This window comes from Lissotriton helveticus, chromosome 8, assembly GCF_964261635.1.
Source record: "Lissotriton helveticus chromosome 8, aLisHel1.1, whole genome shotgun sequence".
NCBI lineage: Eukaryota > Metazoa > Chordata > Amphibia > Caudata > Salamandridae > Lissotriton > Lissotriton helveticus.
The window spans coordinates 76,492,800-76,508,168 of NC_136069.1; the positions used below are offsets into that span (position 1 = coordinate 76,492,800).

The window sequence follows — 15,369 nt, forward strand, 5'->3', positions numbered from 1 at the left end:
ACACACATATATATATATATTTATATATATATTGTATTCGAAACAACCTCCGTTTTAGAGACGCACTCGAAACCAGCCCATTGACCAGGCTCCTCTTTTGTCGGACATTTCATTGTTCAAAAAACAATGTGAGTCCTTATCCTACTCTGGATATATACGCGGAGACTGCACGACCTGTGGATAATACGGGGACCATGGAGACGTTTAACTTAGCGAAGTCTCCAGCCTGTGTTACCAGCCAAAGGAAAAAACACTTAATACGGCAACCCTTTTGAATAGGAAGCCCTCTGGAGGGCTATGAAAAATATCAATAATGTAAATGCAACCACAAAACCCACTGAGGGAAATAACTATTGCAAGGGGGCAAGTAACCTACTAAAGGACAGTACTACTACGAGTACCAGCATGCAATATTGGCTAATTCATCTGCCGCCCACTGGAGGGCGAAATAAATGACGTGCTGTTAACAATGCCTACTTGTTTGTTTGTGCTCTCATTTTGAACTGCCTTTGACCAAGAAGCAGCCACGCACCGAAACGCGTAAGGCTTGACTTTAAATGTCCAACAAAAGAGGAGCCTGGTGCCGTCAATGGGTTATATATCAGAGTAGGATAAGGACTCACATTGTTTTTTGAACAATGAATCGTTATATAATTGTGACTGGGCACTCATCCCGAGAAGAGGTTACTTTCAAGGTCCCAACAATGGTGGGGAGGGGGCACTGAGCTCACTATAAAAATATGAATTGATATTGAAATCAAGAGCCACTGAGTCTATATGTAGGTGCAGATGCAAAAAGAAGTACCAATATAGATGAGGTTAACCACTTATGTGTATTACCATAATACAGAGATACATACATTATAACGGGTTAAAACATCCTCACTTTATGATAAATTTTAAATCCCTCAAAAACAAACCAGTGAAGAGAATTGTGAATACTTGTTGTAGGACTTAGCCCTTTTCCCAGAAATTTTTCGCTTTTTACTTCCTTAGTTTAGGATGTCCCCCATTGTAATAAAAGGGTATAGGCCTTGTGTAGTGGAGATGCCCTGCGTAATGTTAAAGTAATGTTAAGGTGCAGGTGTCATCTTCCCCTAACATGGCTGCCACTGACCCCTGCTACTGCAGCGCCGTCTTTGTGGGCGCATTCTAGTGGCCAGGAGCTGACTGGAACCTTTCAAACAATGTATCCATGCTAGCCTGCCAGCCTGCCCATAGCCAGAATGGTGGAACCTCCTAGAACCTCCTGGAACCTTCCGGAACAGTTGAGGTGGCACCAACTGCCACTGCCAACTGTCAACTGGCACTATAAAAGGAAAGGGAGGGAAACTTTCCTGTCAGACTGAGGGAGCACAGACCTGGGGGAGAACCTACGCAGGAGTTTTAGGCAGTGGGGCCTAGACAGGGACCTATGACACTGGTAGTGACAGGGCCTAGGTCCTGCCTATCAAGTGTTGAGGGACCCTGAACTTGCCCCCTGACCTGGCCCAGCGGGAGGGGAACCCCGGGACCACTTGAAGGGAACTGGCTGAGGAGACTTGATATCAGCCATCAACTCCAACATCCCCCCCCTTCAAGGAACCCAGAGACTGCTATTTACAAGGGCGCAAGAAATATAAAGCGCCAAGAAGAAACCAAATCACCACAGGACTATTGAGAAGTCAACCAGGTATTGGCGCTGTGTCGCTCCCTGTGCTCCCTGACGCCATCTGGGACCCCCTTTTTGCTGATTTGCCACTGCCGTGTGGCCTGTCCTGTGTGAATTGCTGACTAAACTGCTTGCTAAGCGCTAGCCCCCTGAACTGCCTCATTGGTCTTAGCTGCCCTTCCAGCTCTCTCCTACTGATCTGCCAGAGGAGCGCTGGGTTTTCCCCTCAAGCGCTGGACTGTCAGGGGTGCTGTGGCCTTCCTAGCGCTATCATTGCCAAGCGCCAACTGGCCTTCAGGCGCTGTGTGTGCCCTGAGGAGCACTGTCCTTCTCTTCATCTAGCGCTTTCTGGTAGGCCCCCCCTGAGAAGCGTTGTAAGGTTGCCTCAAGCGCTCACCTGCTGGATCTTGTGACGCGCTGGGGTCGAAGAATCTGTGAGGAGTGCGGTGGTCCTCGAGGCGCTGTGTCCCTCCGAACTGCTGGGGCACTGGAGAGTGTTGTGCCCTGAGAGGCGCTGGAGACTGGGGTGCCTCCTGGCTTGCTGAACTGTGCGGATCGCTGTGCCCCCGTCGCTGCTCAGCGCTGTCCCCCCTGTCGCCTGCTGAAGTGCTGTGTCCCCGGAGCGCTGCTGCAACTTCGCAGCGCTCTTTGAGGAAATCACCGGCGTTGCCCTGAGGCTCCGACATCGCCTGTCAATCGCCCGGCGGCCCCGGTGCCAGGAGGGGCAGCCGCCGTGCTGCTGTGTGCCGCCCCCGGCCTGAAGGTGAGGAGGCCGCCGTGAATTCTCGTCAGGCCGCGCTAGGCCTGGGAGGCCGGGACACTCACCCCATGTGACGGGGGTGCCCTGACCACGTCATTAGCCGCCCAGCCATTGGCTGCTAGTGTCACGCCCCCAGGAGCCGCATACTGATTGGTTCCCGGGCCGTGGAGGCTGCGAAAGGCCCGGGAACAGCCGGTCATCCTCGAGGAGGGCTCCGAGAGAGTCGGAGCTCCCCCCCACAAGCTGGTGCAGGCCCCGGATGGGCCAAGAGTGAATCTCAGAGACCGCCAGAGCCCCACCTGCCAGCGCAATCCCGGTGGAGGCCCAAAGTACGAAGGTAAACCCCCGGGGAGGGGGCGGAAGGCCGGAGAAGGCCCCGAGTTCCCCCTCCCCTGGGGAACACTGTTGTTGAACCCCATTGGCCCCTGTTGTGCCCACGAGGCTTCCTGAATTGGGCAGTAGCCCTCCATTGACCCTCTGGCTGGGGAGTTGTTCTTTTTAGACTACCAACCCAGGAGTTGAGAAAGGAGTGCTGCGGGAAGGAATGATTTACCCACACTGTTCGTGGGGAGATGTTGTCTGGCCCTTTACACCAGTGTCCCACCTATGTTTAAGGAAAGGTTGAAGGAATACTAGGGGAGTAGAGGTGCATAGAGTTATCTAAGGAGGTGTGCATTACTGACTAATGTTATGATTCGCCTAATGAATGGGTTACTTACCTGTTGGAATGTTTGTTCAACAACTGAAATGGAAATGTTTATTCAAGTTACTGACCTGTTGATGAAAGACCACGGAGGTGCTCACCTGTGCCTGAGGCATCGTTATTTAGTGCCTAATGCATGTTTATGTCTGAGAAATGCAGTGTTTATTCTCTCATAAAATGTTGTGCCTTTTTATGGGATACTTACTTGATGAAATGTCCTAACTTCTGCCTAAGGAACTGTTTATTTCTAGCTGAAGTTTAAGGAAATGTTTTCCCTAGTATTGGTCTGTTTTAGAGGTCCCAAGGCCCATAGTCTAAAGGCCTCAATTCCTAAAAGGGTAACCCCTGATTAGGGGCTGCAATGGAAAGCCTACCGTTCCCTGATGAAGAGAATTAGCGAGGGCTAGGCCCAAACCCAGGGATTATCCATATTTCGCCTAGTGTCCTGCTCAGCCTAGGCCTTATGCATGGTTTACCTGTTATTAAATGTTAACTTCTACTCGGTGAAGTGGTTACTTCCTGGATGAAATGTTGGTGCATAACTAATCAGAAGTTCTACTTCTACTATGGATCTGCTTAATGATCATTCCTGCTGGGAGTGATTCTTAACATGGTTAATCCTGCACAAGGGGATGATTATCCTTAATGAAATGTTTTCTCTCCTTTAGTGCCATATTTACTGGAAGCCTACAGTTATTTATTTACATGTTTATTGCTGTGGAACGCTAACCCTTGCTTGGTGAGAAGTGGGTAAAAATGCCCGCAGAACCACTGAGATGCAATGTCATTTGGTTGTCTTCTAAATGTTTTCTTACAGGTGCTGATAAGAAGCAAAGCTAAGGTCAGGCCTGTGGTTATCTATATTTAATATCATCCAATATTCAATATTTATCTGATAGTTAATATTTATTCATCTGATTATTTATTACAAAATGTTGAAACCTATGTATTCTGAAGGAAAACTAATAAGTTATTGGTACTATGAACTTTTGATTACCCTGACTCTGCTCTATATAAAAGTTATCTAATTTTTATACAAACTAACTGGAGTGGCGTCACTCATTGCGTGCCCATTTTTACTGTCTCAGTGGTTGCGTGTGCTGTATGGTCGCTTTACACGAAAGCTTTTGGATGCCTACCCGCTCGTGCCATGCTACCCACGGGGAGCTGGTGACCCCAGTTCCAACACTTGTATTTATGTTTTGTTATAGATTTTTGTGGCATAAATTTATGCAATGTAAAAAACGACCTATCCTACAATGCATCATAATAGGATAACTGGGAATTTGGTATAAAAAGTGGACTACTGTGATGCACCGTGATCAAGACCAGTAGGTTACAACGTGTAGGTGGAGTAAGGATGGCTCATTAAACTAATGTTAAAAACCTCTGGAGAATGGTGACAGGACGTACCCTGTAGCACGCCATTTCGAAAGTTTCCATAATAAGGATGTTCGGAGTTTGGTGTACTTCGTGATTGATGCCATCCCCCCGAATGTTAGAGGCGGGGATAGAACTAAGAAACTACGGAAACTGGAATCATGGTATATTGTTGAATTGAATTCAAAAAGCCCGGCTGGGTTGAATATTGAAGAGGATCTATATACTCATTTGTAAAAATAGAGGGGGCATGTACTGTTTTAAGATGTTCAAACTGAAGATAATTTTGACTTGTAAATAGATTGCTGCGTAGAATCTCTTTCTTTCTATTTTAATTTTTTTCAATTTCACTGTTTCTTTTTTGTTGTCAGATGCTACATAAAGTGTTGAGCCTAGATTGAAATGCCCACTTGGGCTCTATTTTACGTACAATGCATTGGTTATGATGTGCATGGAACCCACTCTTTAATGCTTGCCCACTGGGGCTGAATTGTAAGGTTTCATGGATGAGGCAGTTAGATTAATGAATTACTGAATTCTTTTAGTCTTTGCCAATAACCGAAGCGCTAATTGCTTGGGTGTGTGAATTTTATGCTCCGGGCTTTTATAAAATCTGTTAGCAAGATGAAATTATTGGTCTTTGAAACAAAAATGATTTAATTATGTGAGAGCGAAATTTGCTGGGTACAAAGCATGTATTTATATTTTGCAAATTGACACGAGTATCTGCTGGCTTGTGAAAACTACAAGTCTGTTGTCTAGTTCTATCAATGTGTAGTTTCACGTGATTTGTCACATGCATAATGTTTAAAAGGGTGTTTTGTAAATAGTAAACTTTATTCGTGAACAAGCCTGCTAGGTCAGGCGAAACGCGCTGAAGAGCGACATTAAATATTGAATAATTTCATCACATGGCGTCGTCTTTCCTCATGTTTATGGGGTGAGGTTGGAGATATATATATATGTATATATATATATGTATATATATATATATATATACATATATATATATATATATATATACATATATGAACACGGGTTCCACCAGCAACCAGCAGCAAAACGGACTCGATATCCAACCACTGTACCACCAAGGAACAAGAGACCCAAATTTTTCTGTGAGTTGATTTATTCTGCAACGGACAGCATAACGTTTCGGCCTACGAGAGGCCTTGGTCACATGGCGCCTAAGGAGGCGGTAGCAGATTTTTAAAGTGCAAGTGTTGGTAATTACAACAATTTCATTGGATGTCAAACGAATGCAATATAAACATAGAAAAAATACTGAATACTTTTTCCTATGTACAAAAGGCAAAAAACTAGTGGGATAAATCCACATTATATATATACACATATCCAACGTAAAGGTTGTCCCCACTTTAAAGAGCCAGCATGCAGGTAGGCTCTGTAATTTCGTTTTTATTTTCAGGAAAACAGCGTGGTATGATGCAAACAGAGTCCATGCAATTTACAAGCTTGTAAAGTGGGGACAACCTTTACGTTGGATTTATTTACCGGCCGGTCCCGGTCGGAGAAGAGCCCTACCACATGGAAGTGGTCCAAGCTGCGGTCTTATGGCATACAGCAGGAATTGGCAGGCAAGGTAGTTTTTCAGGATGTTATTTGCAGCGCAGAGTAGATTGAACATTTTCCAGACCCACTCGGGTTTTAACTTTGAAGTATTATTTCACTCTGGGAGCAGCTCACTCGAGCGTGATTTATTGAACTACTAGCACCAGCAGGCTCCGGGGGCGCCAACGCCCACTGGAGCAGGTGCTAATCATTTAAAGACTCTGAAAGCTCCACACAGAGTTTACAGAAGCCTCTGAAGAAATGCTCAGGGGAGCATGAAACGCGTCAGGCTTGTAAATTGCATGGACTCTGTTTGCATCATACCACGCTGTTTTCCTGAAAATATAAACGAAATTACAGAACCTACCTGCATGCTGGCTCTTTAAAGTCGGGACAACCTTTATGTTGGATATATATACATATATATATGTCATCCAAACTTTAAGGATGATTTACATGTACTCAGGCGCATCACATACCGACTAAACTACTGACGATCTCGGCATTTGCGAGCTGCCCCAGTAGTTATATAGTATATATTTTAAACTGCTAACTACATTTACTGGAAGAGTAGATTGCAACCGCTTTCACTCAATTATACTGCTCTATTTTGCCATAAGTTTTAGCTATGATGCACTTCATGACATTTGTGAATCAGATTGATTTTATCAAGATGGTTTATACATGGATGTTGTTTCACAACTATAAGATGTATGTCAGGTAGCCTTGATATGGCAAACAATGCATTTTTGTACAGTCCTTGTCGCATTTTGCACATATATTACAATTTTGCACTACTGCGTGATTTTGCACTACATCTCTCGTTTTTTTAATTTGCCCAAATTGCAATTTGAATGTATTGATACTGATTTTAGCAGCATTTTAAGCCACTATTGTACATATGTTTTTTATATCTATTGTCCCGTTGGTCACGTGATACGCACTGTTATACTTTAAATGTATGGGCTTTTCTTATCAGCATCATGTGATCAAGGGCTTTCTTGGCCTGAAACGCGTCATGGCAGTTCACGGCACACTTAAGGAATAAAACATTTGCAAATTACCTACCTGGGTCCATTTGGTCTGTCCTGTTGCTGGATGCTGTGATGAAGTTCCAGCTATATATATATATATATATATATATATATATATATATACAGATTACTTACTGCCACTCACCTGTAGGATATAGCTAGGACCTAGTTTCCATAGGAAAAGCATTTTCTGGTTTGCTTATAATTTTGGCACCGTTTGACAAATTTTCATGAAAAGTTCCCAAAAAAGTGCCTCAAAACTTTGTCTCGCTCTGCATGGAAAGTTTTGAGGTGTGGGGAGGGTCGGGGGGGGCAGAAAATGTGTGTTTCACATGCAATTTTCCATAGGGATTTTGAACACGGTTACAACCCAAACTGCAGGATGGAATTACACCAAATTTAGTAGAGAAGTAGCTCTTGGTCCAGAAAGAGCACTTTTGTGTGACCTGGTGTACATCTGTTCACTAATTGCAGAGTGTTAGACCTGTCTGGCTTTTTGCGTAGTCCCTCCAATTTATTATTTATTTTGTCCCCTTTTTGCCCCTCATACCTTTAATAATTTTTGTGTCCACTAACTTTTTCTAGGTGTTGGTCAAGGGGATAGGTGTTCTTTTCCACCCTCATAGTTTTTCACCTCAGGCCTAGAGGCCTGTTCTGACAGGAAAATAGTTGGAGTCACAAAATGGTGGCTACTAACTGTCCTAACTGCCAAACCCAGAACCTGTCCCATAGAGTAGAATAGGGCGTTCCAGAACCTTCTGGTCCCTTCTGGACTCCTGAGGGTCAGCCTATAAAAGGCGGAATGCTGGACAGCCATTTTGTCTAACCAGAGTGAGTCAGCTGGAGGACAGGCTGTAGCAAAAGGTGGGGGTAGGATAGTCAGAGGGTTGCCTTACTGATTCACCACCCTTCCTCCCTTGGGGTTATTTGTCCTGACCCTGCTGTTTTGGATGACTGGAGACCCTGGGCGCCTGACCAACCCCTAGCTTAGACATAGCGGGGTGTCAAAAGGAGAAGGAGACTGCAGCGCTGCGGAGGGCAGTCCTCTGCCCAGTGAGGGAGACCTTTGAAAGGGTGCACTTCATCCCCAATCCCTGCCAGCACCAAGGGTTAAGAAGTCTCTGAAGGATAGAGATTGGGAGCTGACCTGTGAAGAGATATAGCTCTAGGTTCCATCGCCTTAGGTGTAAAGCAGACTTTGGCCAGTGTGTCCCTGTGGGACTTTACCTAAAACGCAGGCGACAGGACTCTACTTCCTCCCAGGAAACAGAGGAAGGAAAGGGGTGCCGGTTCTTATGAAGCGGCGCTGATCTCGCCGTGTACAGGACCCCGGGGGCACCGGCCGCGTTGTGGTGGATGTGCCATTGTTTTGAAGGTATTTGAGCGCTATCGCGCATGCCCCCAGCGTTCCCACTTCCACAGTTCGGGAAGGGCCTAGGATCGAGCAGGCCCGAGAGAGAAGCGTCTCGCCCTCGGAAGTTAGCGCGTGAGAGCAGCGTCTCACCATCGGAGCCAGCGAGGTGAGAGGCGGGGACAGCGCGGGCGCCTCGCGCATGCCTGAAGGTGTAGTGTTCCCCTGATCAGAGCTGAGGAGGAGCGCCAGAAACCCTTCGGCGGCTGAAAGCGTGTGGTGTCATCTCTTCCCTGCTCGAGCGCCTCCTGAAGGAGCTGGCGTGAGTGGGAAGGGAAACCTGAGGAGCCTGATAGCGGCAGGGGAATTCTGATTACTCTGTCCTTCTCCGCTCGTGAGCCTTACAGAGCAGTTGGCTCGAGCGGGGTGGGAAAGGCTGAGGGGCCCTGGAAGCTGGTGAGCTTTGCCAGGGCTTGGTTCCTTTGACTTGCCAGGTGGTTACCCCCCCATCTCCTGGTGTACCAAGACTTCAACCGCCAGATCTTCTACAAGTAAGGAGGTGATCTGTAAGGGGAAAGTGGCGCTAGAGCCCATAAAGGAGTAACTCAGACACTGGTCGTTTCCTCCACTGTATGATACAAGGTGGGGAGTAGCTTGAGGGAACCAACTGCGAATAGAGGGCTGAAGGAATCTGCTGGTTAAGTAAAGGCATAAGTTCCTCATAGAGTTTACTGATGTCTAAGTAAACTTCAGGTTTAACTGAAATTCCTCATTGTATGTGTACCTGGTTGGTGAGGTAATGGTGCTGATGAGAAGAGTTTAGGGCACCTCATTGAAGTCAAATCTGGTCAATGTTGGTGTCTGAGTAAATGTATTATTGATGATAATTACTGAAATAAGTTAGCAGCTCTGAAAGTAGGACTACTGATTTCAAGACATCTAAATATAATGTGCTGATAAGTTCATAGAACTGTGTGTTGACATTATTTGGCAATTTTAAAAGTACTGTTTCTTCTCCTGACAGAATGTATTATATTGAACTGTGAATTCTAGAACCAAGAGAGCAAAGATATTATTTTTATAAACAAGTACTTATTTTTCCAACATTGGTGTAGTGTCCTTTTTATGTGTTATTGCGTGGAATTACTGCTGGGTGGTTTGCAACCTTCACACTTGTGCCTCTAGTATTGTGTCTTACCCTAGGCCAGGCTACCCTAGGTGACCTGACATCCCAGGTTCCAACAGATTGGTGTCTAGCGGTGGGATCCTGACTTGGTTGCAGCTACTCAATAGTAATTAAACGCAATACACTGGCCTACACCAGGAGTTTTCTCCTTGCGGCCCTCCTGATTTGACTTTTTGCTTTTCCAAATTTGTTCCTGGTCGTGGGTGGAGGTAGCTTTAGGTTGCCCTTGCAACTCTAATTTCCTTGTGTGTATAACTTGGTATTGCCTATTGTAAAATGGAGTTTGCATTAGAAAACCTAGATACTTATTCTGTGGCTCAGCTGAAAGATTTCTGCCAGAAAATGGGGGTATTTTTTAAGCATGGTGCCAAGAAGGGGGAACTCCAGACCAGTCTAAGGGCTTGGGTGGAGGCACACAAAGAAGGGAAGGAGGAGGATGAAGGGGCAGACCGGGACCCGGTTGTGGAGATAAATGGATTATTCCACTCTGAGGGGGAAAACCTACTCCCAGGACCAGGGTCCTACTCCAGGAAAGGCAGTAGTGTCTCCGGGGGAAGCTTAACCGAAGCAGAGCTCGCTGACGGGAGGGAAAAGAGGCAATTAAAATGGGAGTTGGCTAAGCTGGAGCAGGAGAAGGAAGAGAAGAGGATGGTTCATGAGTTCAGGTTGAAAGAGTTGGAACTCCAGGCCCTATAACGGGGGCCCTCTCCTGTAATGAATGGTGGCAGCGAATCTAAAGAGACAGCCAGGGAGTCCAGACCCTATTTACCAAAAGACCCTATTGCTAGCTTTAGTCAGGGAGATGACATAGCCAAGTGGTTGGCTGCCTATGAGGTCTCCTTAAGAGCCCATGGGGTGCAGGAGAAGCACTGGGGGGGTGGTTTGTATAGATACATGCCTCCTGCTGGTCGGGATACCTTGCTGGCCCTGGAACCGGAGGAGCAAACCAACTACCCGATCATGAAGCTAGCATTAGTAAGGAAGTTTGGGCTTACCCCAGAAAGGTACCGTCAGAAGTTCAGGGGGAGCCACAAGTTGGGTACCCAGAACTGGGTGGACTTCCTTGACTACGCACGTAAGGCATTGGAGGGCTGGGTCAAGGGCAGTGAGGTGAAGGACTATGAGGGGTTGTATGATCTATTTTTGAAAGAGCACCTCCTCGAGAAATGTTTTCCCGAGCTGCGCCAACACCTGGTGGACAGCAAGCTGACCAATCCCCGGAAGCTTGCAGAGGAGGCGGACATCTGGGCAAGTACCCGGGTGTCCTAAAAGGGGACTGGAGGGGATTCCCAAAAAGCCGGACAGGGCGCCCCCCAGAAGAAGGAGGGAGGAGATAAAAAGAAGGAGTTCTCTAAAGGTCCCCAAAACAATTTCCAAGGAAAGGGAACAGGTTTCACCCCTAAGGTAAACCCGCCCAGAAACCCTAATCCTGGCCAAAGCCAGCAGCCAAGGGTTCTCCACTGTTTTGAGTGTGGTGGTGTTGGACATTATAAGGGAGATGTCAGATGCCCAAAGAGACCACCCCCTCCCACCGGAGGAAAACCACCGGGAGTAGCTAGTGTAGCGCTCGGGGAGGAGTTGCCCTTAGATAAGGGGGGTGAGTGGGCGGGTGTCACCTTAGTGTCCCTGGGAGAGCGGGAGATGGTTCCAAAGATCCAGGTGCCCCCAAATACTACAAAGTATGGGCAATGGGTCACCATCAATGGCCAGAGAGGGGAGGCTCTGAGAGATACAGGAGCCAGTATGACTATGGTGAGAAGTCAACTGGTGTCTCCAGAGCAGGTGGTTCCCAATGTACTCCACCCCGCCGCGATGGCTGACGGCAGAATGGGCCACTATCCAGTGGCTGAGGTTCCCTTTGAGTGGGAGGGGGTTGCAGGTTCACTTCGAGTTGCCGTAAGCCCTGCCGTGCCAGTTGATTGTCTGCTGGGGAATGACATGGAGCACAACACTTGGAGAGAGGTGGAATACCGGACGCACTCTGCGATGCTGGGTACACCTGACTGGGCCTGTGTGAACACACGGTCTGCGACTGCCCGGAGAGGGAGTTTGCCTGGGTTGGAGCCTGGAACAATGGCCCAACCCGCTGCCAAAAAGGGACAGACCCGGAGACAGGAAGAGCCTGCTTCGGCTTCCACACCCCATGTGACAGATCGGCCACCTGCGGTGGTGGACCAGGAGTCCGTGGTGGGGGAAGTAGCCTCTCTGGAGGACCTACCCATCCCTGCTGAGTGGCATGTGGAGGGAGGGCCTACCAGAGAGGACTTCTGTAAGGGGCAGAGGGAGTGCCCTACCCTTGAGGGACTGAGGTGTCAGGCTGAAGCCCAGGCAGCAGGTGATGCTACGGGACACCACCATATTTACTGGGAGGATGGACTCCTCTACAGTGAACCCAATGTACCCTTACCTGGCTCATCAAGGGCCTTGGTAGTCCCGCAGCAATACCGAGCCTTTCTGCTGGAATTGGCTCATGCAATACCCTTGGCAGGACACTTAGGCCAGGACAAGACCTTTGCTCGGCTTGTCCTCCACTTTTACTGGCCTCAGATGAAAGTGGCGTCCAACACTTACTGTCGGACATGTGTATCCTGCCAGGCCAGTGGGAAAACAGGGGTAAAGCTGAAAGCTCCCCTGGAACCACTTCCAGTCGTTAGCACCCCCTTTGAAAAGGTGGGCATCGACATTGTAGGGCCATTGGATCCACCAACAACAGCTGGTCACAGGTTTATCCTGGTTCTGGTGGATCATGCCACACGGTATCCAGAGGCCATTCCTCTGAGGACTGTCACTGCACCTGTGGTGGCTAGGGCCCTGATGGGGATCTTTACCCGAGTGGGATTTCCCAAGGAAGTTGTGTCCGACAGGGGGACCAACTTTATGTCAGCTTACATGCGGGCGATGTGGAAGGAGTGTGGAGTGACTTACCGGTTCACCACTCCTTATCACCCCCAGTCGAATGGACTGGTAGAGAGGTTCAATAAGACCCTGAAGGGCATGATAAGAAGTCTGCCTGAGAGCCTACGGAGAAAATGGGACGTCCTCCTGCCCTGTTTGCTGTTTTCCTACCGAGAAGTGCCGCAGAAGGGAGTGGGCTTCAGCCCTTTTGAACTGTTGTACGGGCACCCTGTGCGTGGACCTCTCAGCCTGGTGAAGGATGGCTGGGAAAAGTCTCCCAGAAAACCTCCTCAGGATGTGGTGAGCTACATGCTGGCCTTTCGGAGCCAAATGGCAAAGTTGTGGAAGCAAGCTTCTGACAACTTGGAGGCCAGCCAGGCAGTAATGAAGGAATGGTACGACCACAATGCTCACCCGGTGGAGTTGGAGCCTGGCCAGAAAGTGTGGATGATGGAACCTGGAGAGCTAAGTGCCCTTCAAGATCGTTGGACAGGCCCATTTGAAGTGTTGGAAAAGAAGGGTAAGGCCACTTACTTGGTGGATCTTAAGACCCCTCGACAGCCCCTTCGGGTGCTGCATGCCAATCGCCTCAAACCCCACCATGAGAGGCCAGAGGTCATCCTGATGATGGTGACTGATGGTGCCGAGGAAGCAGAAAGCGAGCCTCTCCCTGATCTCTTCTCGTCCCAAGAGAAGGATGGGTCGGTGGAGGGAGTGATTCTCTCCCCATCCCTAACTCCTGAGCAGCGAAAGGATTGCCGCCAGGTATTGGAGCAGTACTCTTCGTTGTTCTCCCTTGTCCCGGGAAGAACCCACCTCTGTACCCATGATGTGGACACCGGGGACAGCCCACCAGTGAAGTCGAAGACCTACCGGCTGTCTGACAAGGTGAAGGCTAGCATCCATGGAGAGGTTGCCAAGATGCTAGAGCTGGGAGTTATTGCACCTTCCAACAGCCCTTGGTCCAGTCCGGTGGTGCTCGTGCCAAAAGCCGCGCCACCAGGCACCACACCCGAATTGAGGTTCTGTGTGGATTACCGAGGACTGAATTCAGTGACAAAGACTGATGCTCATCCGATCCCTAGGGCGGATGAATTAATTGACTGGCTAGGAGCTGCCCAATATCTAAGTACCTTTGACCTCACTTCAGGGTACTGGCAGATCTCCTTGACAGATGGAGCAAAGGAAAGGTCAGCCTTCTCCACGCCTGAGGGACACTTCCAATTTTGCGTGATGCCCTTTGGGCTCAAAAATGCCCCTGCCACATTTCAGCGGCTGGTGAACCAGGTCCTCTCTGGAATGGAGAGTTTCTCTGCTGCTTACCTGGATGACATTGCTGTCTTCAGTAGCAGTTGGGAGGACCATTTGCAACATTTGCAAGCAGTTCTCCAGGCCCTGAAACAAGCTGGATTGACAATCAAGGCCAGCAAATGCCAGATTGGGCAGGGGTTGGTTGTGTACCTTGGACACTTGGTGGGTAGGGGGTCAGTGCAGCCCCTGCAGGCAAATATTGAGGCAATCATGGCCTGGGAACCCCCCAAGACACAGACTGAGGTCCGAGCTTTCCTGGGCCTCACAGGCTACTACCGTCGCTTTGTGAAGGGATATGGCACTATTGTAGCGCCCCTCACAGAGCTCACCTCAAAGAAACAACCTCGACGGGTAGTTTGGACGGGAGCTTGTCAGCAAGCTTTCGAGAAACTGAAGCAGGCAATGTGTGCAGCACCGGTCCTGAGGGCCCCAGACTTCTCCAAGGAGTTCATTGTCCAGACAAATGCATCAGAACATGGCATTGGGGCAGTGTTATCGCAACTAAATGAAGAGGGCCTGGATCAGCCTGTGGTCTTCTTATCCAGAAGATTGCTTCCCCGGGAACAGAAGTGGAGTGCAATTGAGAGGGAAGCTTTTGCGGTGGTGTGGGCTCTGAAGAAGCTGCGGCCATACCTCTTTGGCTCGCACTTCCTGGTTCAGACTGACCACCGACCCCTTCGTTGGCTGATGCAAATGAAGGGGGAAAATCCCAAGCTGTTGAGGTGGTCCATTTCCCTACAGGGAATGGACTTCCGGGTGGAACATCGGCCAGGAGTGGACCACGCCAATGCAGACGGTCTCTCCAGGTATTTCCGCCTTAGTGATGAGGACTCCCAAGGGGTTGGGTAGTTCTCCCCACTTTCAGCTGGGGGGGACGCGTGTTAGACCTGTCTGGCTTTTTGCGTAGTCCCTCCAATTTATTATTTATTTTGTCCCCTTTTTGCCCCTCATACCTTTAATAATTTTTGTGTCCACTAACTTTTTCTAGGTGTTGGTCAAGGGGATAGGTGTTCTTTTCCCCCCTCATAGTTTTTCACCTCAGGCCTAGAGGCCTGTTCTGACAGGAAAATAGTTGGAGTCACAAAATGGTGGCTACTAACTGTCCTAACTGCCAAACCCAGAACCTGTCCCATAGAGTAGAATAGGGCGTTCCAGAACCTTCTGGTCCCTTCTGGACTCCTGAGGGTCAGCCTATAAAAGGCGGAATGCTGGACAGCCATTTTGTCTAACCAGAGTGAGTCAGCTGGAGGACAGGCTGTAGCAAAAGGTGGGGGTAGGATAGTCAGAGGGTTGCCTTACTGATTCACCACCCTTCCTCCCTTGGGTTATTTGTCCTGACCCTGCTGTTTTGGATGGCTGGAGACCCTGGGCGCCTGACCAACCCCTAGCTTAGACATAGCGGGGTGTCAAAAGGAGAAGGAGACTGCAGCGCTGCGGAGGGCAGTCCTCTGCCCAGTGAGGGAGACCTTTGAAAGGGTGCACTTCATCCCCAATCCCTGCCAGCACCAAGGGTTAAGAAGTCTCTG

The 15,369-nt window shown here is 48.6% G+C and overlaps 1 protein-coding gene across 1 annotated transcript in view; it reads left to right on the plus strand.

Annotated features, from left to right (window-relative positions):
• Positions 1-15,369, plus strand: part of DRD3 (dopamine receptor D3) — an 857,963-nt gene that overhangs the window by 305,590 nt on the left and 537,004 nt on the right. The window lies entirely within an intron of this gene.